General features: G+C 44.7%; 1 pseudogene; it reads left to right on the forward strand.

Moving 5' to 3' along the window:
• The first annotated feature begins 1,780 nt into the window (after nucleotides 1-1,780).
• Nucleotides 1,781-20,626, forward strand: LOC135506228 (thrombospondin-1-like; annotated as a pseudogene).
• The last annotated feature ends 1,843 nt before the right edge of the window (nucleotides 20,627-22,469 follow it).

Genomic DNA, 22,469 nt, shown 5'->3' on the forward strand with positions numbered 1-22,469 from the left:
ACATCATCATATCTGACCCAGACCTTCCTACCTACCACATCATCATATCTGACCCAGACCTTCCTACCACATCATCATATCTGACCCAGACCTTCCTACCACATCATCATGTCTGACCCAGACCTTCCTACGTACCACATCATCATGTCTGACCCAGATGTGTCATAGTCAATGACAGTTCACCTGCACCAATACCCAGACATATTCATCATGTCTGACCCAGATGTGTCATCGTCAATGACAGTTCACCTGCACCAATACCCAGACATATTCATCATGTCTGACCCAGATGTGTCATAGTCAATGACAGTTCACCTGCACCAATACCCAGACATATTCATCATGTCCCTTTTTGTATTCTCACTCGTCTTTACTTTCAGAGAATATTAAGGAGTTGAATTAAATACATTGCAATCATTGGAGAGTACTCACAACGGTGTCCTGCAACTAAACTATAGTTTATATTCATTTTCACATATAGTTCGAACTGTAGTCAATGTTAGCTATACATGTACAAAAATAGTGACCCCGAACCACAGATATCCTATAAGTGACTATGCCCAGAACATCCACAAATGCATTTAGGCCATAGGTCACATGGAATATAATTGTATTTTTTGATAAAAATAACAACAGGTAATAAGTACATGACATCTGTGTGTGTGGATTTTATGGAAACTCAGGTGTTCTCATCCGTATCATTGCAGAATGGCCCTCGGCGCCTCTCCAGTGAGCTCACAACGACTCCTAGCGGACAAACCTGGAACAGCAGTAGGGAATAAAATCCCTTCCGTTGCCTGATTGAGCATCCTTTACCAAACCTCTGAAGCGCACTCGGGGAAACAAATAAGGACCCGTTTCTATACGATTTCTAATAGCACCTCTATTTTCATTCAACTTTTCACATAGATGTACAGCAGTCTGGTGATAAAGACACATGTGCATGATTTACCACTTGACCAGAAAACTTGATTGATAATGACAATTCTGGGACTGAGAATTAAAACAACATTTATCAAACATGCGCAAAAGGTTCAAAGATAAAGAGGTGGATTTTTGTTATAAAACGAGAACATTTCAGACTGGTGTGTGAGACAATAACCGGAAACGATGTTCTATTAAGTGTGGATCCAGTCATGGAATTTGGCCTCTGGAATGTGGCGCTTTTTTTCTCCCCCTCTCACCAGAAGCTCGTCCCTTTTTCCTTCTACCATCCGATTGGGCGAGACGCGTTCTCAGGAATGTCATGAAACTATTTAAATAGCACTTTGTCCCCTGGTTTACAGTTAAGTTCTAGCGTCAGATACCGGAGAGAATTACCATTAAATTAAAGCAACAAAAGAAACGACATTTCTGCGTATTAAATCAGAACCCATTCCGTTGAAAAAAAAGATCAAGAAACGCTTGAATCTTGTGGATTATTATTGGATTTCCATTTCTATTTGGATTTGACTGTTTCTCTCTGCTCTTTTCATTCAACAGGTGGGTGAGCAATATTTCGATTTTCTTTCAAGGAATCTATCCAAATATATATATTTCTTTATTATATTATATTATAAATAAATAATGTGACATAATAAAGTGTGAAATAATAATGTGTTTTGAATATTGTTTATTTAGATGTTTAAAAAATGTATTTTATGTATAAATATTAATATAATATATGACATTTAGCAGACGCTTTTATCCAAAGCGACTTGCAGTCATGTGTGCGCATACATGTACTTTTGTGAAAAGTGGACCTTTGACGTTTCTATGTTTATTTTTCATAGGTAAAAACAGTTTCACCATGAAGTTGACAGGAATATTTCTGCTATTGATGCTTTGGACCTGCGAGAGCGTACGAGTTGCAGGTGAAATCATTTTCCTGATGAGTTCGTCTACTCTAGAATGAAAGGAGTTTGAGCTTCGATTTGAACATTAAACTATAGAAAAACATCAACGTTTTTAAATGCATTATTAAATCCTCTTAATGTATTGATTTACCCTGACAATGGTTCAACATAGAGATAATTTTAGAGTTTATTCTTCACAACAACAATAATCCATTCCAAAGACAAGTAGACAAAGACTAACTGTTTACGCTCATTCCCCGATCTCCTGCATACAGAGAGCCGAGACGACAATAGCGTGTACGACCTGTTCGAGCTGGTCCACGTCTCCAAGAAGAACCACGGAGTGACCCTAGTGAAGGGCGACGACCCATACAGTCCCGCCTACAAGATCCTCAACCCGGACCTGATCCCCGAGGTCCCCGAGAGCTCCTTCAGGGACCTCGTTGATTCCATCCACGCCGAGAGGGGCTTCCTTCTCCTCCTCAACTTCAAGCAGTTTAAGCGGACCAGGGGCTCCCTCCTGACGGTGGAAAAGCGGACGGATCCGGAGCCGTGTTCGAGATCGTCTCCAACGGGAAAGCGAACACCCTGGATGTGGTTTTCTCTACAGTGAATAAGCAACAGGTGGTGTCGATAGAAGATGTGGACCTGGCGACGGGCCACTGGAAGAACATTACGCTGTTCGTGCAGGAGGACCGGGCGCAGCTGTATGTTGGCTGTGAGGAGGTGAACACGGCGGAACTGGACGCTCCCATCCAGAGCATCCTCACTCAGGAGACTCCGATCACAGCGCGTCTCAGAATCGGGAAAGGAGCGGTGAAGGACCGGTTCATGGTAAGTGAAGCGCACATGCAGAGCTCAGGCGACGACGCATGATGGACACAGATAATATACGTCGTCGAGTTGTTTTAGATGTTTAGTAGGTGTTGAATATAGGATTGCGTAATACGTACACGCGTAAATATTATCGTGCGTAAAACTCATAGACCTATGCGTAAAAGTTATACACTGTATTGAAAACCTATCTAAGTGATCCATAGTGTTGCATAGAGCGGAGTGATAGTAACGGTGCGGTACTAGAGGTAAAATGTACCATTGATTCTCGCAGGGGGTGCTCCAAAACGTTCGCTTTGTCTTTGGAACCACTTTAGAAGCGATACTGCGCAACAAAGGATGCCAAAACTGTAAGTAACATAATCATTAATAACAGAAAGCATCTTTGTGTGTTTATCCGTACATCACTGGTTGTTATGCTAAAGCCAGCAAGCCATTCCTAAGAATATGCATGACTGTTTAACAGCCTCATGGGAAAGTTGAGAGGGGGGGGGGAGGATCACGTTTATATTGCCATGGAAGAGCTGGGAAGTTACTAACAGTTCAATGCCCCCCCAGGGCTGGTCACATTAACTCATTAACTTCATTGGTGATTCAAGATAGTATGATGCTGCAATGTTCTGCAATACCCTGACTGTAGTTACATATTCCCAACTGTAGTTATGTCACCAATGAGCCCTGGGGACTGTGTGTCTGTTGTGGTCTGATGTGGGTATTACCAATATAGTCTACAGTGTGTCTGTTGTGGTCTGATGTGGTCTGGTGGGTATTACCATTACAGTCTACAGTGCTCTAACTGTCTCTCTGTGTGTTCTTACTCCCTCCCTCTTTCTCCCAACCTCCTCTATATCCCTCCCTCCCTCCCTCCAACCCTCTCCCACTCCATCTCATTTATCTCTCTTCCTCCCTCTCTCTTAATCCCTCCCTCTCTCTCCCATCTATATCCCTCCTTCTCCCCCATTTCTCACTCCCCCTCTCTTTCTCTCTCTCTCTCTCTCCCTCTGTCTCCCCCCTCCCTCTCCCTCTGTCTCCCCTCACCCCCTGTCTCCCCCCTCCCTCTCCCCCTATGTCTACCTTCTCCTCAGCTGTTCTGACTGATAGAATCATCATTATGGACAACCCCATCAATGGGTCCAGCCCTGCCATTAGGACTGACTACACTGGCCACAAAAGTAAAGGTAAACACAACCAAACTGCCGGTCTCCATATTAAACCCTGTTAATAAAGGCTCCTCGATAGGAAGAGAACAACACAGATCTGTTAGAAGTTAAAGCATTCTATTCTACTCTCAACAGTTGTCTTTAGCTGTAGGGAGTTGAAAGTAAGTCTGGAAGCCTTCATGTACACTGATGGTCACTCTGTGCTTCCCTCCAGACCTGCAGATGATCTGTGGGTTCTCCTGTGAGGACCTGGCTGGCATGTTCAAGGAACTGAAAGGGCTGGGAGTGGTGGTGAAGGAGCTGTCCAATGAGCTACGCAAAGTGGTGAGGAAACACATCCTTAATCTGTCTGTCTGTCTGTCTGTCTGTCTGTCTGTCTGTCTGTCTGTCTGTCTGTCTGTCTGTCTGTCTGTCTGTCTGTCTGTCTGCCTGCCTGTCTGTCTGTCTGTCTGTCTGTCTGTCTGTCTGTCTGTCTGTCTGTCTGTCTGTCTGTCTGTGGCATGAGACTCTGCAACAACCAGTTGTTCTGCCTCTGCATGTGTACCTTGCTTAGCATACTGGTCTCCCAGCACCAGCTAATCTGACAAACTGCATTTTAATTCATTTATTACATCAAATTATGTCCATTTTTCTTAATTAACTCTCACTTGGAAGACTTCTTAATGATAAACCAGTGTGAGGTGGTGACAGGCGTTCTCAAACACCTGAGTCTCCTCCAAACCACTCAGGCTATCAATAAATTAAAATTGAAACAGTGTGTGGATTTGAAACCCTTATTAACCCTTAAGGGACTGAGCACTCTTCTCATATCGTATTCATACTGAATGTCTCATATCTGTCTACTCCTGTCAGACGGATGAGAACAAGCTGTTGATGAACAGAGCGGGGATCCACAGTGGAGTCTGTCTGCACAACGGCATCGTCCACAAGAACAAGGCCGAGTGGACTGTCGACGACTGCACTGAGTGCACTTGTCAAGTAAGGACCGAAGTCGAGAGACTGTGTGTGTGTGTGTGTGTGTGTGTGTGTGGGGGGGGGGGGGGTCAAGCCTATGTGCTGGCACTTGCACACAGCCACTTGCAAACACACGCTCATCCCCCACTCAGCAAGCGCCTGCTCACTACTCCAGAGCTCTGTCATCTGGCCAGTAATTGGGTACGAGGAGGACGCTGAAATCAGGCCAACAGTGGATCTGTAGTGATCTGACCATGGCCCAGGCCTACCACTGCAGTGAACGGACAGAGCCTGAACAGGAGGGATGTTCCTCTCAGCACACACACACACACACACACACACACACACACACACACACACACACACACACACACACACACACACACACACACACACACACACACACACACACACACACACACACACACACACATATACCACACAACATGACATACACTGCATGTACAAAACATTAAGAACACCTTCATAAAATTGAGTTTAGAAACTAAAGAGCATGAGAAACCAAGTAGCATTGCAGTTCTTGACACAAACCGGTGCCCCTGTCACCTATTACCCTACCCCGTTCAAAGGCACTCCATCAATTCACCCTCTGAATGGCGCACATACACAATCCGTGTCTCAATATTACCACGGCTTAAACATCCATCTGTAACCTGTCTCCTCCCCTTCGTCATGGAAAGAGCAGGTGTTTATGTTTTGTACACTCAGTGTGTGCAGTGCTGTTTTCATAGTGTGCAGTGCTGTTTTCATAGTGTGCAGTGCTGTTTTCATAGTGTACAGTGCTGTTTCCATAGTGTGCAGTGCTGTTTTCACTGCTGTTTTCATAGTGTACAATGCTGTTTTCATAGTGTACAGTGCTGTTTCCATAGTGTACAGTGCTGTTTTCATAGTGTACAGTGCTGTTTTCAGTTTTCATAGTGTACAGTGCTGTTTTCATAGTGTACAGTGCTGTTTTCATAGTGTACAGTGGTGTTTTCATAGTGTGCAGTGCTGTTTTCATAGTGTACAGTGCTGTTTTCATAGTGTACAGTGCTGTTTTCATAGTGTACAGTGCTGTTTTCATAGTGTACAATGCTGTTTTCATAGTGTACAGTGCTGTTTCCATAGTGTACAGTGCTGTTTTCATAGTGTACAGTGCTGTTTTCAGTTTTCATAGTGTACAGTGCTGTTTTCATAGTGTACAGTGCTGTTTTCATAGTGTACAGTGCTGTTTTCATAGTGTACAGTGCTGTTTTCATAGTGTACAGTGCTGTTTTCATAGTGTACTGTGCTGTTTTCATAGTGTACAGTGCTGTTTTCATAGTGTACAGTGCTGTTTTCATAGTGTACAGTGCTGTTTTCATAGTGTACAGTGCTGTTTTCATAGTGTACAGTGCTGTACTGTTTTCATAGTGTACAGTGCTGTTTTCATAGTGTACAGTGCTGTTTTCATAGTGTACAATGCTGTTTTCATAGTGTACAGTGCTGTTTCCATAGTGTACAGTGCTGTTTTCATAGTGTACAGTGCTGTTTTCAGTTTTCATAGTGTACAGTGCTGTTTTCATAGTGTACAGTGCTGTTTTCATAGTGTACAGTGCTGTTTTCATAGAAACAGTGCTGTTTTCATAGTGTACAGTGCTGTTTTCATAGTGTACTGTGCTGTTTTCATAGTGTACAGTGCTGTTTTCATAGTGTACAGTGCTGTTTTCATAGTGCTGTTTTCATAGTGTACAGTGCTGTTTTCATAGTGTACAGTGCTGTTTTCATAGTGTACAGTGCTGTTTTCATAGTGTACAGTGCTGTTTTCATAGTGTACAGTGCTGTTTTCATAGTGTACAGTGCTGTTTTCATAGTGTACAATGCTGTTTTCATAGTGTACAGTGCTGTTTTTTCATGCTGTTTTCATAGTGTACAGTGCTGTTTTGTTTTCATAGTGTACAGTGCTGTTTTCATAGTGTACAGTGCTGTTGTTTTCATAGAAACAGTGCTGTTTTCATAGTGTACACAGTGTACTGTGCTGTTTTCATAGTGTACAGTGCTGTTTTCATAGTGTACAGTGCTGTTTTCATAGTGTACAGTGCTGTTTTCATAGTGTACAGTGCTGTTTTCATAGTGTACAATGCTGTTTTCATTCTGTACAGTGTTGTTTTCATAGTGTACAGTGCTGTTTTCATAGTGTACAGTGCTGTTTTCAGTTTTCATAGTGTACAATGCTGTTTTCATAGTGTACAGTGCTGTTTTCATAGTGTACAGTGCTGTTTTCATAGTGTACAGTGCTGTTTTCATAGTGTAAAGTGCTGTTTTCATAGTGTGGCTGCTAATGTAAAAACGTCTTTAGAAAATACATTTGATAGATTCTTCTTCTTTCTTTTTTTTTACCACCTACCTGAGTGACGACACATTCTTCAAGTTCAGGAAATGACCTCGTCCTTTGTCACTGTCTCCGCCCCTCTGCAGAACTCTGCCACCGTATGCCGCAAGATCTCCTGCCCACTGATGCCCTGTGCCAACGCCACTGTGTCTGATGGAGAGTGTTGCCCGCGCTGTGGAACACGTACGTTTCTCTTCTCCACTGTTCCAACTCTAGAATTAGAATGAACCATTCTGATTCTATGGTTCCATTTGTGTCGTTCCAACTTCCAACAAAACTATTCAGCTCTCAGGAAGTAACATAAAACATACAAACAAAGGTTTACAGTATACTACTGTATTATGAACCCAAAGCTTGTTCTGTTTTACTGTAAAGCTATGAATGGCCTCAGTTGTCCTAAGGCTTAATGTCTCTAAGACAAACAGGGCATTTTAAACAACACTCCATTTACCGCCAGCTATTTGGACCTCCTTCACCAAATAAAGCATGAAACCACAACAACTTTTCGGGATGTAAAGGTTTCTATTCAAGAAAACCAAATTCCTTTTAAGGGTGATTTAGGTTCTCTGGCTCGTCAACGTATGAGTGTGTCGGAACATTGGCCTGTTATCCACCCCAAAACATCTTTGAATCTTCAACTTTTAATGGCTATAATTTGGCCAAATTGGTTTAAGTGGGATGGAAAATTGTTGGTCTGTTCAGCGCTGCCATCCTACACTCAATGACAAGGGACATTTCCCACCTAGGACAGCAGTGGCCCCTGAAATCTAAAGACACATGGAGAACCTCTACCTTGGTCACTCAAACGTTTCGACATGATCAAGAACCCTGCTATGAGCAAATTCAATTTGCTCTTTAAAGTAATAACAGTCAATGGGGGATCCCAGTCATATTTCTAGAAGGACTTATCCATTTCCACTGGCTTCGCTTTGGGTTTTCTCTTGCCCCTGAAATTCCTGGAGTGGGCCATCTCTCTGACTCTATACACACACACACACACACACACACACACACACACACACACACACACACACACACACACACACACACACACACACACACACACACACACACACACACACACACACACACACACACACACACACACACACCCCACACACACACCCCGGGGTTAAACTCAGAACATTAGACTGGAGCTTTAAGATCTTTAAGAGCTTATAACCCTCATTTTCTGCTTGGGGACTCTGCAGTCCAATAGCTCTCTCATTGTCTCCCTCTCTCTCCTCCTCCTCGCTCCTTCCCTCCCCTCCTCTTCCTCCTCTCCCTCACTACCCTTCCATCTATCCTCGCTCTTTCTCACTCTTCCACTCCCTCTCCTCGCTCCTTCCTTCTCTCCTCCTCCTCGCTCCTTCCCTCTCTCCTTCCTCTCTTCCTCCCTCACCTACACAACCTCCTCTCCCTCCCCTCCCTCCCTCCTCTTCCATCTATCCTCACTCTTTCTCGCTCCTCCCCTCCCTTCCTCCTCTCCCTCCTTCTCTCGCTGTCTCCATAGTGAGTGACTATGCGGAGGACGGCTGGTCCCTCTGGTCTGAATGGACACACTGTTCCGTGTCTTGTGGGCGGGGCATTCAGCAGAGGGGCCGCTCCTGCGACCGCATCAACAACAACTGCGAGGGAACCTCTGTCCAAACCAGGGACTGCTACCTTCAGGAGTGTGACAAACGCTGTGAGTTCAGTGTTCACATAACAAACGACCAAACAAATCGCATTCATCAATCGTCAGGGAAACAGGGAAACTTCTATCACAGATTTGTATCCATGGTGACAGAAACGATAGACCTGCACCCACATCTAAGTATCCATCCACAGGTCAGCCAACTGTGTCTCTACAGAGCAACAAGTCACTGCCATTATACTTGAGCATATTCTACCCTGTTTTGACTGGACAATGACCTATGTAGCATGACAATGACCCATAACCAAATTTCTCATTGACCCCTGACCTTTAACCTCTGACCTCTGCTCTGTGTTGTCCCTCCAGTCAGGCAGGACGGCGCCTGGAGCCACTGGTCCCCCTGGTCTTCCTGCTCGGTCACCTGTGGGGCGGGTGTCATCACCCGTATCCGCCTCTGCAACTCCCCCACACCCCAGCTGGGAGGCAAGGACTGCCAAGGAGAGGGACGACAGACTGAGAAGTGCACCAAGTCTCCCTGCCCCAGTGAGTACCATTAGTCACAGGCTTTTATGCACAAGACCTGGGTCATCTCCATTTGACATCCGTCAAACACCTTTTCATGCACACCAACCACACTGTGAGATGTTTCTAGTCAAATACCTTTTCATGCACACCAACCACACTGTGAGATGTTTCTCGTCAAATACCTTTTAATGCACTCCAAACACACTGTGAGATGTTTCTAGTCAAACACCTTTTCATGCACACCAACCACGCTGTGAGATGTTTCTAGTCAAATACCTTTTCATGCACACCAACCACACTGTGAGATGTTTCTAGTCAAATACCTTTTCATGCACACCAACCACACTGTGAGATGTTTCTAGTCAAATACCTTTTCATGCACACCAACCACACTGTGAGATGTTTCTAGTCAAATACCTTTTCATGCACACCAACCACACTGTGAGATGTTTCTAGTCAAATACCTTTTCATGCACACCAACCACACTGTGAGATGTTTCTAGTCAAATACCTTTTCATGCACACCAACCACACTGTGAGATGTTTCTAGTCAAATACCTTTTCATGCACACCAACCACACTGTGAGATGTTTCTAGTCAAATACCTTTTCATGCACACCAACCACACTGTGAGATGTTTCTAGTCAAATACCTTTTCATGCACACCAACCACACTGTGAGATGTTTCTAGTCAAATACCTTTTCATGCACTCCAACCACACTGTGAGATGTTTCTAGTCAAATACCTTTTCATGCACACCAACCACACTGTGAGATGTTTCTAGTCAAATACCTTTTCATGCACAACAACCACACTGTGAGATGTTTCTAGTCAAATACCTTTTCATGCACACCAACCACACTGTGAGATGTTTCTAGTCAAATACCTTTTCATGCACACTGTGAGATGTTTCTAGTCAAATACCTTTTCATGCACACCAACCACACTGTGAGATGTTTCTAGTCAAATACCTTTTCATGCACACCAACCACACTGTGAGATGTTTCTAGTCAAATACCTTTTCATGCACAACAACCACACTGTGAGATGTTTCTAGTCAAATACCTTTTCATGCACACCAACCACACTGTGAGATGTTTCTAGTCAAATACCTTTTCATGCACACTGTGAGATGTTTCTAGTCAAATACCTTTTCATGCACACCAACCACACTGTGAGATGTTTCTAGTCAAATACCTTTTCATGCACACCAACCACACTGTGAGATGTTTCTAGTCAAATACCTTTTCATGCACACCACCCTGTGAGATGTTTCTCGTCACCTTTTCATGCACACCACACTGTGAGATGTTTCTAGTCAAATACCTTTTCATGCACACCAACCACGCTGTGAGATGTTTCTAGTCAAATACCTTTTCATGCACACCAACCACACTGTGAGATGTTTCTAGTCAAATACCTTTTCATGCACACCAACCACACTGTGAGATGTTTCTAGTCAAATACCTTTTCATGCACACCAACCACACTGTGAGATGTTTCTAGTCAAATACCTTTTCATGCACACCAACCACACTGTGAGATGTTTCTAGTCAAATACCTTTTCATGCACACCAACCACACTGTGAGATGTTTCTAGTCAAATACCTTTTCATGCACACCAACCACACTGTGAGATGTTTCTAGTCAAATACCTTTTCATGCACACCAACCACACTGTGAGATGTTTCTAGTCAAATACCTTTTCATGCACACCAACCACACTGTGAGATGTTTCTAGTCAAATACCTTTTCATGCACACCAACCACACTGTGAGATGTTTCTAGTCAAATACCTTTTCATGCACTCCAACCACACTGTGAGATGTTTCTAGTCAAATACCTTTTCATGCACACCAACCACACTGTGAGATGTTTCTAGTCAAATACCTTTTCATGCACAACAACCACACTGTGAGATGTTTCTAGTCAAATACCTTTTCATGCACACCAACCACACTGTGAGATGTTTCTAGTCAAATACCTTTTCATGCACACTGTGAGATGTTTCTAGTCAAATACCTTTTCATGCACACCAACCACACTGTGAGATGTTTCTAGTCAAATACCTTTTCATGCACACCAACCACACTGTGAGATGTTTCTCGTCAAATACCTTTTCATGCACACCACCCTGTGAGATGTTTCTCGTCAAATACCTTTTCATGCACACCACACTGTGAGATGTTTCTAGTCAAATACCTTTTCATGCACTCCAACCACACTGTGAGATGTTTCTAGTCAAATACCTTTTCATGCACACCAACCACACTGTGAGATGTTTCTAGTCAAATACCTTTTCATGCACACCAACCACACTGTGAGATGTTTCTAGTCAAATACCTTTTCATGCACTCCAACCACACTGTGAGATGTTTCTAGTCAAATACCTTTTCATGCACACCAACCACACTGTGAGATGTTTCTAGTCAAATACCTTTTCATGCACACCACACTGTGAGATGTTTCTAGTCAAATACCTTTTCATGCACTCCAACCACACTGTGAGATGTTTCTAGTCAAATACCTTTTCATGCACACCAACCACACTGTGAGATGTTTCTAGTCAAATACATAATCTCAATCCTCATTTTATCTCTACATAGTCAGTTTCCCTAGCAGATTGTCACTGTTTGTTTGGCAAGTCAACAAACAAGAATTTGTCTAAAGAAACAAAAACTGTCACTCAGGCTACTTGTCATTGTGCCTATTTAATACAACAGACCCTACTAGGGACACCACGTACACCTGTACTGACCTGTACCTGTCTCTCTTCTTCACTCTCAGTCAACGGTAACTGGGGACCCTGGTCGCTATGGGATACCTGCTCTTCCACCTGTGGGGGAGGAGCCCAGACACGTCAACGTCTCTGTAACGACCCCGCCCCCAAATATGGTGGCAAGGAGTGCCAGGGTGACTCCAAGGCCACTCAGCTGTGCAACAGGAATGCCTGTCCCGTCGGTGAGTAGCAGGCGCTGTAGCCCACGTCTCTTATAACTCCTACATGCTGTGAATTAGTTGCTAAAATGGTAGTTTTTAGACAGTTTAGTTAGTACACTAACAATTTCAAAATATGACTTTTAATTATTTTGGGGCTTATTAAAGACAAAAGTCTACTTAAACACACACAGCACTTAGTACTTAGAAGCAGTCAGTAATCAGTACTGAAAGCCAATGTCTCTCTCCTCAGATGGTTGTCTGTCTAACCCCTGCTTTCCTGGGACCAAGTGCACCAGCATTCCCGATGGAACATGGAGGTGTGGGAAATGTCCCACTGGTTACTCTGGTGACGGCATCAAGTGCGAGGACATTGACGAGTGCAAAGAGGTTCCTGACGCTTGCTTCGTGTTCAACGGAGTCCACCGCTGTGAGAACACTGACCCTGGTTACAACTGTCTGCCCTGTCCCGCACGCTACTCTGGACCTCAGCCCTTCGGCAGGGGAGTGGAGGAGGCCACCGCCAAGAAACAGGTAGGTGGCATCACCTGGTGCTGTGGACTACAGTTGGGATGATAGTCCTGGCATACTGTATCTCTGTCCTCAGTTGATTTAGAACTGTAGAAATATGGAATTTAGAATTAAGAATTTAGAATTAAGAATTTAGAATTAACAATTTAGAATTAACAATTTAGAATTAAGAATTTAGAATTAAGAATTTAGAATTAAGAATTTGGAATTTACAAGATCAAAGATCGCTTTACAAAAGCCTAGCTTTTCTTTGTCCAGATCATACTGCCAACTCTGTTACATGGCGGTCAGCAGATTGTGCTCTTTGAAAACAAAGCCAGGTAGCCACAATATTTCCTGGCTTGTCTGACCAACTCTTCTATTCCGTTTCCTCCAGGTGTGTACACCACGTAACCCCTGCCTGGACGGGAGCCACGACTGCAACAAGAACGCCCGCTGTAACTACCTGGGACACTTTGCCGACCCCATGTACCGCTGTGAGTGTAAGCCTGGCTATGCCGGAAACGGACACATCTGTGGTGAGGACACGGACCTGGACGGATGGCCCAACCAAGACCTGGTCTGTGTGGAGAACGCCACCTACCACTGCAAGAAGGTATGCACTTCCTGACTCATATAGATCCCTGAATAGTCCAGCTTGCTGTTTCACTAGTAAAAACCACACATCCCTTTTGAGTGCCAATGCTGACTGCAATTAGAAAGAACAAATCTTCTTGAAAGAAACACAAAAAACGGGTACATTTAATGTCTTAAAGGACAATAGTTACAATAGTTAAATATAATATTCATGCTAGTTGACTACATCGCGTAAACGTATGATGTGATTTTTCTTTTGTAGGACAACTGCCCCAACCTTCCCAACTCAGGCCAAGAAGACTACGACAAGGATGGTGTTGGTGACGCTTGTGACAACGATGATGACAATGATGGCATTCCTGACGACAGGGTAAGTGAAGAATAAATCATTGATTCACTCATTGAAGGTCTGAAGTCCTACCCCTTACTGAGAGAAATGAATCCAGGTTATGCTACCTCCTTGGGTAGTCAGTGTGTGTATGAGCGAGTGTGTGTGTGTGTTCAGTTCTGGCAGTGAGACATAAATGTGGTTTTACATTCATCATTCATGCTGTGAAATAAGGGGAAGGAAAACAAAAAAGAAAACCACATTTTTTTTGCCTTCAGAGACAAAGCTCAAATCCCAACACAGAGGTACCCCTCTGAACGAGCCGCGGTGTAAACTGCTAGTCCTAACATTATATTTGGGCCCGGGCCTAAATAGGCAACATGCTTTCATCCTTCCTCTCTCTATATAGGTTACACAGACCACAGCAAGTTAAAAGCACAGTATCTGAAATGAATATATCATGTCAGATGTTTTCCTAAGCAAGGCAGTGGACACGACTGATTCTTCTTGCGGTTCTGAGGCTGGAGTAATTGAATAGTGCTCTCTCCCTCCCTCCCCCTCTCTCCCTCCCTCCTCCTCTCTCCCTCTCTCCCTCCCTCCCCCTCTCTCCCTCCCTCCCTCCCTCCCCCTCCCTCCCCCTCTCTCTCCTCCCCCCCTCTCTCTCCCTCTCCCTCCCTTCCCCTCCCTCCCCCTCTCTCTCCCTCCCTCCCCCCTCTCTCCCCTCCCCCTCTCTCCCTCCCTCCCCCTCTCTCCCTCCCTCCCCCTCTCTCTCCCTCCCCTCCCCCCCTCTCTCCCTCCCTCCCCCCCTCTCCCTCCCCCTCTCCCTCCCTCCCCCTGTCTCCCTCCCTCCCCCTCTCTCTTCCTCCCCCTTTCTCCTCCCTCCCCCCCTCTCCCTCCCCCCTCCCTCTCTTCCCTCCCCTCTATCTCTCCATCTCTTCCTCCCCCTTTCTCCCTCCCCCTCTCTCCTTTCCCTCTCCCCTTCTCTGCCTCCCTCTCCCCCTCCTCTCTCTCCCCCCTCTCTCTTTCCCTCTCCATCCCTCTTTCTCTCCAACCTCCGTCTCTCTGCCTCTCTCCCTCTTCCTCTCCCCTTCTCTCTTTCTCCCTCCCTCTCTCGCTCCCCATCTACCCTTCTCTCCCTCTCCCTCCCCCTATCCCCCCCTCCCTCTCTCCCCTCTCTACAGGATAACTGTCCGTTTGTGTACAACCCCAGGCAATATGACTATGACAGAGATGATGTTGGAGATCGTTGTGATAACTGTCCTTACAACAGCAATCCTGACCAGACCGACACAGACAACAACGGGGAAGGAGACGCCTGCTCTGTGGACATTGATGGAGATGGTGAGACTCTGAAACCTGCTTAGTTGGACTCTGACCTAAGAGACTCTAACCTAAGAGACTCTAACCTAAGAGACTCTAACCTGAGACTCTAACCTAAGAGACTCTGACCTAAGAGACTCTAACCTAAGAGACTCTGACCTAAGAGACTCTGACCTAAGAGACTCTAACCTAAGAGACTCTAACCTAAGAGACTCTGACCTAAGAGACTCTAACCTAAGAGACTCTAACGTTGCTTATCTGTCCCTATTTAAGACCTATACGATATAATGTACATGCTGTAGATTGGTGTTGAATGCAGGCACCACACCGTTCAATGACAACGCTTTGAAACCAAGTGCAAAGCATTCACTCCATTACTAACTCAACTACAAGTAATTTTCCTCACCTTCCTCCTCTTCCCCTGAATAACAGCTACTGTGATTGGTCCAACAGGCATCCTGAATGAGAAAGACAACTGCCCGTACGTATACAACGTGGACCAGAGAGACACTGACCTGGACGGTGTGGGAGACATGTGTGACAACTGTCCTCTGGAACACAACCCTGACCAGGTGTGTGTACATACACTTACAACCTATCCTACACATACATACACACACACACATGTGTGCAGTCAGGGGTACACACGCATGCCACTATCACAAACACTGTCTGTGATTCTAGAAGAACTCTCTCTGTTGTGTGATCGCTGCACTGGGTCGCTGCACTGGGTAGATGTAATGGGTCTGGGTAGATGTAATGGGTCACTGTACTGGGTCGCTGTACTGGGTCACTGTACTGGGTCGCTGTACTGGGTAGCTGTACTGGGTAGCTGTACTGGGTAGATGTACTGGGTCACTGCACTGGGTCGCTGTACTGGGTAGATGTAATGGGTCGCTGTACTGGGTAGCTGTACTGGGTCGCTGCACTGGGTAGATGTAATGGGTAGATGTACTGGGTCACTGTACTGGGTAGATGTACTGGGTCACTGTACTGGGTCGCTGTACTCGGTCGCTGTACTGGGTCGCTGTACTGGGTAGATGTAATGGGTAGATGTACTGCGTAAATGTAATGGGTCGCTGTACTGGGTAGATGTACTGGGTAAATGTACTGGGTAGCTGTACTGGGTCGCTGTACTGGGTAGCTGTACTGGGTCGCTGTACTGGGTCGCTGTACTGGGTAGATGTACTGGGTAGATGTAATGGGTCGCTGTACTGGGTAGCTGTACTGGGTCGCTGTACTGGGTCGCTGTACTGGGTAGATGTAATGGGTCGCTGTACTGGGTAGCTGTACTGGGTCGCTGTACTGGGTAGCTGTACTGGGTAGCTGTACTGGGTCGCTGTACTGGGTCGCTGTACTGGGTCACTGTACTGGGTAGATGTAATGGGTCGCTGTACTGGGTCGCTGTACTGGGTAGATGTAATGGGTAGCTGTACTGGGTCGCTGTACTGGGTAGCTGTACTGGGTCGCTGTACTGGGTCGCTGTACTGGGTCACTGTACTGGGTAGATGTAATGGGTCGCTGTACTGGGTCGCTGTACTGGGTAGATGTAATGGGTCGCTGTACTGGGTAGATGTACTGGGTCGCTGTACTGGGTCGCTGTACTGGGTAGATGTACTGGGTCGCTGTACTGGGTCACTGTACTGGGTCGCTGTACTGGGTAGATGTACTGGGTCACTGTACTGGGTCCCTGTACTGGGTCACTGTACTGGGTCGCTGTACTGGGTCACTGTACTGGGTCGCTGTACTGGGTAGATGTACTGGGTCGCTGTACTGGGTAGCTGTAAGTCTAGGCTGCATTATGCCATGTTAAGGTGGAGTTATATCGTCCGCAGCTCAGGGGCACATACAGCATGCACGGGGAGCCAGGCTTTTCAATGGGGCATTGACATGGGCTTTGACTGCTCAGAAGGAAAGGTGGTGGGGTAGAGGCCAGGGTGGGGCCCTGGGCTGGTTGTTATTACCCAGGAATGGGCGTGCCCCATCGGGCGTCGGCACACACACAAGCCCCGTGTGGATCCCACCTGTGCCATGCTAGACTGACGACCCGGAATGTGTTCGGAACAACAGGACTCAGTTAGGGGGGAAGTGGGCGGAATTCACACCGATCCAATCCTTCCCTCTCTCCCTCCCTCGCCTCGTGTGAGGCAATGAAATCTGTGTGTAGTCTTGCCAAGCAGCAGGCACAGGAGATTCATGTCTGCAGGGATATGACTAGAATGCTTCTGTCTGTGGAAATACCTGCCTACTGGTGCTCGTGGAGGAGAGGAGGAGAGAGGGAAGAATGGAGGGAAGGAGGAGGAGAGAAGGAAGGAAGGAGGGAGAGAGAAAGGGTGTGTTTATAGGGTACAGGGTTTATAGAACACTTTGATTGTCAGCAGATGAAAAGCTCCACCGGAAGACAAATTGATCTTGGCAGGTTTAGAGAGAGTAAACAGAGCCTGGGGATAGTCCATCATGAGAGGAGAGATATTAGGAAATGAGAGGTTAAACAAATGGTACAGCTGGAAATCCAATCAGCTTCAGGTGTCATTCTCTTCCCCATGTTCTACACTTTACCTGTAGGAAGGAAACACAAAACAGACCCTAGATCAGTGTCAAAGGAGATCTACAGTAGGAGTCTAGGAGAGGAGCACAGAATTTACCCCACATCGGTGTCTCAGGGCAACTCATAAAATGTTAAATAATCTCCACCAACTCACAGTATGTTAACTAATCTCCACCAACTCACAGTTTGTTAACTAATCTCCACCAACTCACAGTATGTTAACTAATCTCCACCAACTCACAGTATGTTAATTAATCTCCACCAACTCACAGTATGTTAACTAATCTCCACCAACTCACAATATGTTAACTAATCTCCACCAACTCACAATATTTTAACTAATCTCCACCAACTCACAGTATGTTAACTAATCTCCACCAACTCACAATATGTTATATAATCTCCACCAACTCACAAAATGTTTACTAATCTCCACCAACTCACAGTATGTTAAATAATCTCCACCAACTCACAATATGTTAATTAATCTCCACCAACTCACAGTATGTTTACTAATCTCCACCAACTCACAGTATGTTAAATAATCTCCACCAACTCACAATATGTTAATTAATCTCCACCAACTCACAGTATGTTAACTAATCTCCACCAACTCACAGTATGTTAAATAATCTCCACCAACTCACAGTATGTTAAATAATCTCCACCAACTCACAGTATGTTAAATAATCTCCACCAACTCACAGTATGTTAATTAATCTCCACCAACTCACAGTATGTTAAATAATCTCTGTCAATGCACAGCATGTTAAGTAATCTCTGCCTACTCACATTATGGTAAGTAATCTTCACCACCAATCTTCACCAACAGGTGTATCTACTGTGTTGCAACCGCTAACATGAGCTAGCATGCTAACATAAATCGCCATTTACCTCTACAGGTTGACTCTGATGACGACCGTGTGGGAGACAAGTGTGACAGCAACCAGGACATCGATGAGGACGGCCACCAGAACAACCTGGACAACTGCCCCTACATCCCCAACGCTAACCAGGCCGACCATGACAAAGACGGCAAGGGAGACGCCTGCGACCACGATGACGACAACGACGGGATCCCTGATGAGAAAGACAACTGCAGACTGGCCTTCAACCCTGACCAGCTCGACTCTGATGGTGAGTTAGATGAAGAATAGGAGAGATACGAGATAAAATTGGAGTTCTTATTCAACTAATAAAGTTCTCAACATTAGTTAACGGTTAAGTTCATTAGCTGCTTCATCCTAAAACATGTAATTTACTGAACTTTCAATCTTCTTCCAGGTGACGGTCGTGGAGATGTTTGCAAAGATGACTTTGACCAAGACAACGTCCCTGACATCTACGACGTGTGTCCGGAGAACTTTGACATCAGCGAGACGGACTTCAGGAAGTTCCAGATGGTTCCCCTGGACCCCAAGGGAACGTCCCAGATCGACCCCAACTGGGTGGTCAGACATCAAGGCAAAGAGCTGGTCCAGACCGTCAACTGTGACCCTGGCATTGCTGTTGGTGAGTGGATTGGTTGGGTGGTTGGTTGGTTGGTTGATTGGTGGGTGGCTTGATTGATTGATTCTAGACTTTGGGATATCTCAAAATAACCCAAGCCTAACTAAAAAAAACACCATCCTCTCACTGACATCTTCTCTGTTTCTCCGTTCTCAGGTTTTGATGAGTTCAACGCGGTGGACTTCAGTGGAACCTTCTTCATCAACACAGAGAGAGATGATGACTACGCCGGCTTTGTGTTCGGCTACCAGTCCAGCTCCAGGTTCTACGTGGTGATGTGGAAGCAGATCACACAGACTTACTGGAGCAACAAACCCACCAAGGCTCAGGGATACTCAGGACTGTCCATCAAGGTGGTCAACTCCACTACTGGACCTGGAGAGCACCTCAGGAACGCTCTCTGGCACACGGGCAACACCCCAGGACAGGTAAGATGGACAAACACACAAACACACACAGGAAACACCTCAGGACAACACCACCTAACTCTCCCTATATTTCTCCTTTCTTCTCTAGGTGAGGACTCTGTGGCACGACCCTAAGAATGTTGGCTGGAAAGACTTCACAGCCTACAGATGGCACCTGATCCACAGACCAAGAACAGGACACATCAGGTAAACACTGGAGACTCATTGGCCTGGTGGAGAGTTATGAGGCTTTCCATAATGCCAGTATTTACTGTATGTCCTCTGATGGTTTGTCTCAAGAGTCTTGTTTGTAATTTCAGGGTGGTCATGTACGAGGGGAAGAGGATCATGAAGGATTCCGGGAGCATATACGACAAGACGTACGCAGGCGGAAGACTAGGTCTCTTTGTCTTCTCGCAAGAGATGGTCTACTTCTCAGACCTCAAGTATGAATGCAGAGGTAAGCAACAAGGACATTTCTACATCTTACTATCTCCAACAACACTTGTTTAGTGGAATCTCTTTCACAATAGATTTATGTGAAATACCAGACCACATAACTTAACGTTTTGTTCTAAGTTAATGCTTGACTTTTGCCCTTTGTTTTTTTTTCAGATGCATAATTGCATGGAGCAGGAAGCTCTTGGAACAATGCACATTTCTGTATAAATATGAACGATATGTATTCCAATACAATGTCCAGGGACTGTTTTTTTCTACTCCTCTTTTCTTCTGCGGGACTCACACTGAAGGGGGCGGGGGGAGGGGGGATTCTGTTGTGGTCAGCCTCGGGGTACATCGATGCTGGTTTGGACAGAGAACCATCCGGGTGACTGCCAGTCGAAGATCAGAGAAGCCACTCCTACCCACCCAGAGCAGGTAGAGAAGGGGGAAAAAACAGCCCGTTTTGCTTGGCCTGAGTGAGAGACCGACCGATGTTCCCAACCGTCCGGACGATCTCTCTCTGATCTGAAAGACCTCATTCATCCCTGTGCGAGAAAGTCTCCCGATGGACAACTATGCACTTCCAAACTTTTACATCTCTCTCTCGCTATCCCTCTTTCTATCCATCTCTCTCTCGCTATCCCTCTTTCTATCCATCTCTCTCTCGCTATCCCTCTTTCTATCCATCTCTCTCTCGCTATCCCTCTTTCTATCCAAAACAAGGCGGATGTAGGTTCTGAACGATACAACTCTGATGATGAGGGTTTTTGGCTCAGTGGTTGAAGAATGCAATAAGACTTTTTTACTTTAAGTTTTGTCAGGAAAGGACTCGTAGTCCTTGGAAGTCAGTTGCCGTAACAACAAGATATGGAGGATGGTGTATGTATGATGTATATACGTATGTTTGTGTGTAAATAAGAAGACATTTAACGCTTGCTTTTACCCCTCTATATATGTTCCCTTGGAGACAAAAGAAAACAAACCAAAATTAAAACGAACCAAAATACTTTTTTTGTCAAATACATGATTGCTTGTAAGCTTTGTGGCTGGCATTAGATTGATATAGTTCAGTTGAAATGGAACATAGTGATACTCAGGGTAAGATGGGGACGGCCATCTTAGCATATCAAACCATTGCAGAAAATGACATGGGATGGCCAATTAAAAAAGGGCATTGTCAGTGCCAGTAAGTCAAAGCCATTCTGTCTATTACGACACTTTCCATTTTGAACATTAAATGTTACAAATATTCTGTTAATTTATTTTACAAATGTAAAAAGATCAAATTAGAAACATTGAACATCTCTAGAAGCTTAAAAAAATTGAAATTTTGTTTGACGGTTGAGTTGAAGTAGCTAAAGTAGCCTAATGTGATTAGCATGAAGTTGTAAGTAACAAGAACATTTCCCAGGACATAGACATATCTGATATTGGAAGAAAGCTTAAATTCTTGTTAATCTAACTGCACTGTCCAATTTACAGAATCTATTACAGTGAAATAATACCATGCTATTGTTTGAAGAAAGTGCACAGTTGTGAACTTAAAAATGTATTAATAAACCAAATAAGCACATTTGGGCAGTCTTGAAACAACATTTTGAACAGAAATGCAATGGTTCATTGGATCCGATAAAAACGTTGCACAACACTGCTGCCATCTAGTGGCCAAAATCTAAATTGCTCCTGGGCTGGAATAATACATTATGGCCTTTCTCTTGCATTTCAAAAATGATGGTACAAAAAAGTACAAATGAAACGCATGTTGTTTTCTTTGTATTATCTTTTACCAGATCTAATATGTTATATTCTCCTACATTAACTTAACATTTTCACAAACTTCAAAGTGTTTCCTTTCAAATGTTATCAATAATATGCATATCCTTGCTTCAGGTCCTGAGCTACAGGCAGATAGATTTGGGTATGTCATTTTAGGCAAAAATTTGAGGGACAAAAAGGGGCGAATCCTTAAAGGTTATCTTTCGCCTGTGCTGTAGGTACCAAACAATTCAAATACTTTGAGGTAGTAAAGGTTATTCCCCAGTGTTCAAGGTGTAAACTGATCTAGAGTCAGTCAGACTGGTGCCGTTGGTGTCAGAAGTGGGATCTTACTCTCATCCCATTATAGCCATGGTTAGAACGAGGGCATCTGACTCAGAATGGCATGTATGTGACCGGTGTATTCCTTTCTTCTGAGATTAAAAACAAAGGAACCTTTGATGTACACACAATACCTCATTGCTGTTGTATAATTAATTTGATCGAGAATTATTTTTTTATTTTTTTCATTGTACGCTTACAGAATACCAATGGATCAACATCTTATTGCTACTGTACCATAAATCTGTAAATATTACTACTTTTCTTTTCAAAACAACCCCCCCCCCCGCGCCCAACACCCCCTACAGTAAAAAAACAAACAGTCAAATGGGAGAGTTGTTTTTATATACATATTCTATTTTTGCTTTTGTGTCTTTTGTCCAGTGCTCTTTTAATGGATCAATTATTGTTCTGTTTTGCTTGGTCTTTGCTGTTCTGTGTGTGAGAGATCGATTC

This window comes from Oncorhynchus masou, chromosome 19, assembly GCF_036934945.1.
Source record: "Oncorhynchus masou masou isolate Uvic2021 chromosome 19, UVic_Omas_1.1, whole genome shotgun sequence".
NCBI lineage: Eukaryota > Metazoa > Chordata > Actinopteri > Salmoniformes > Salmonidae > Oncorhynchus > Oncorhynchus masou.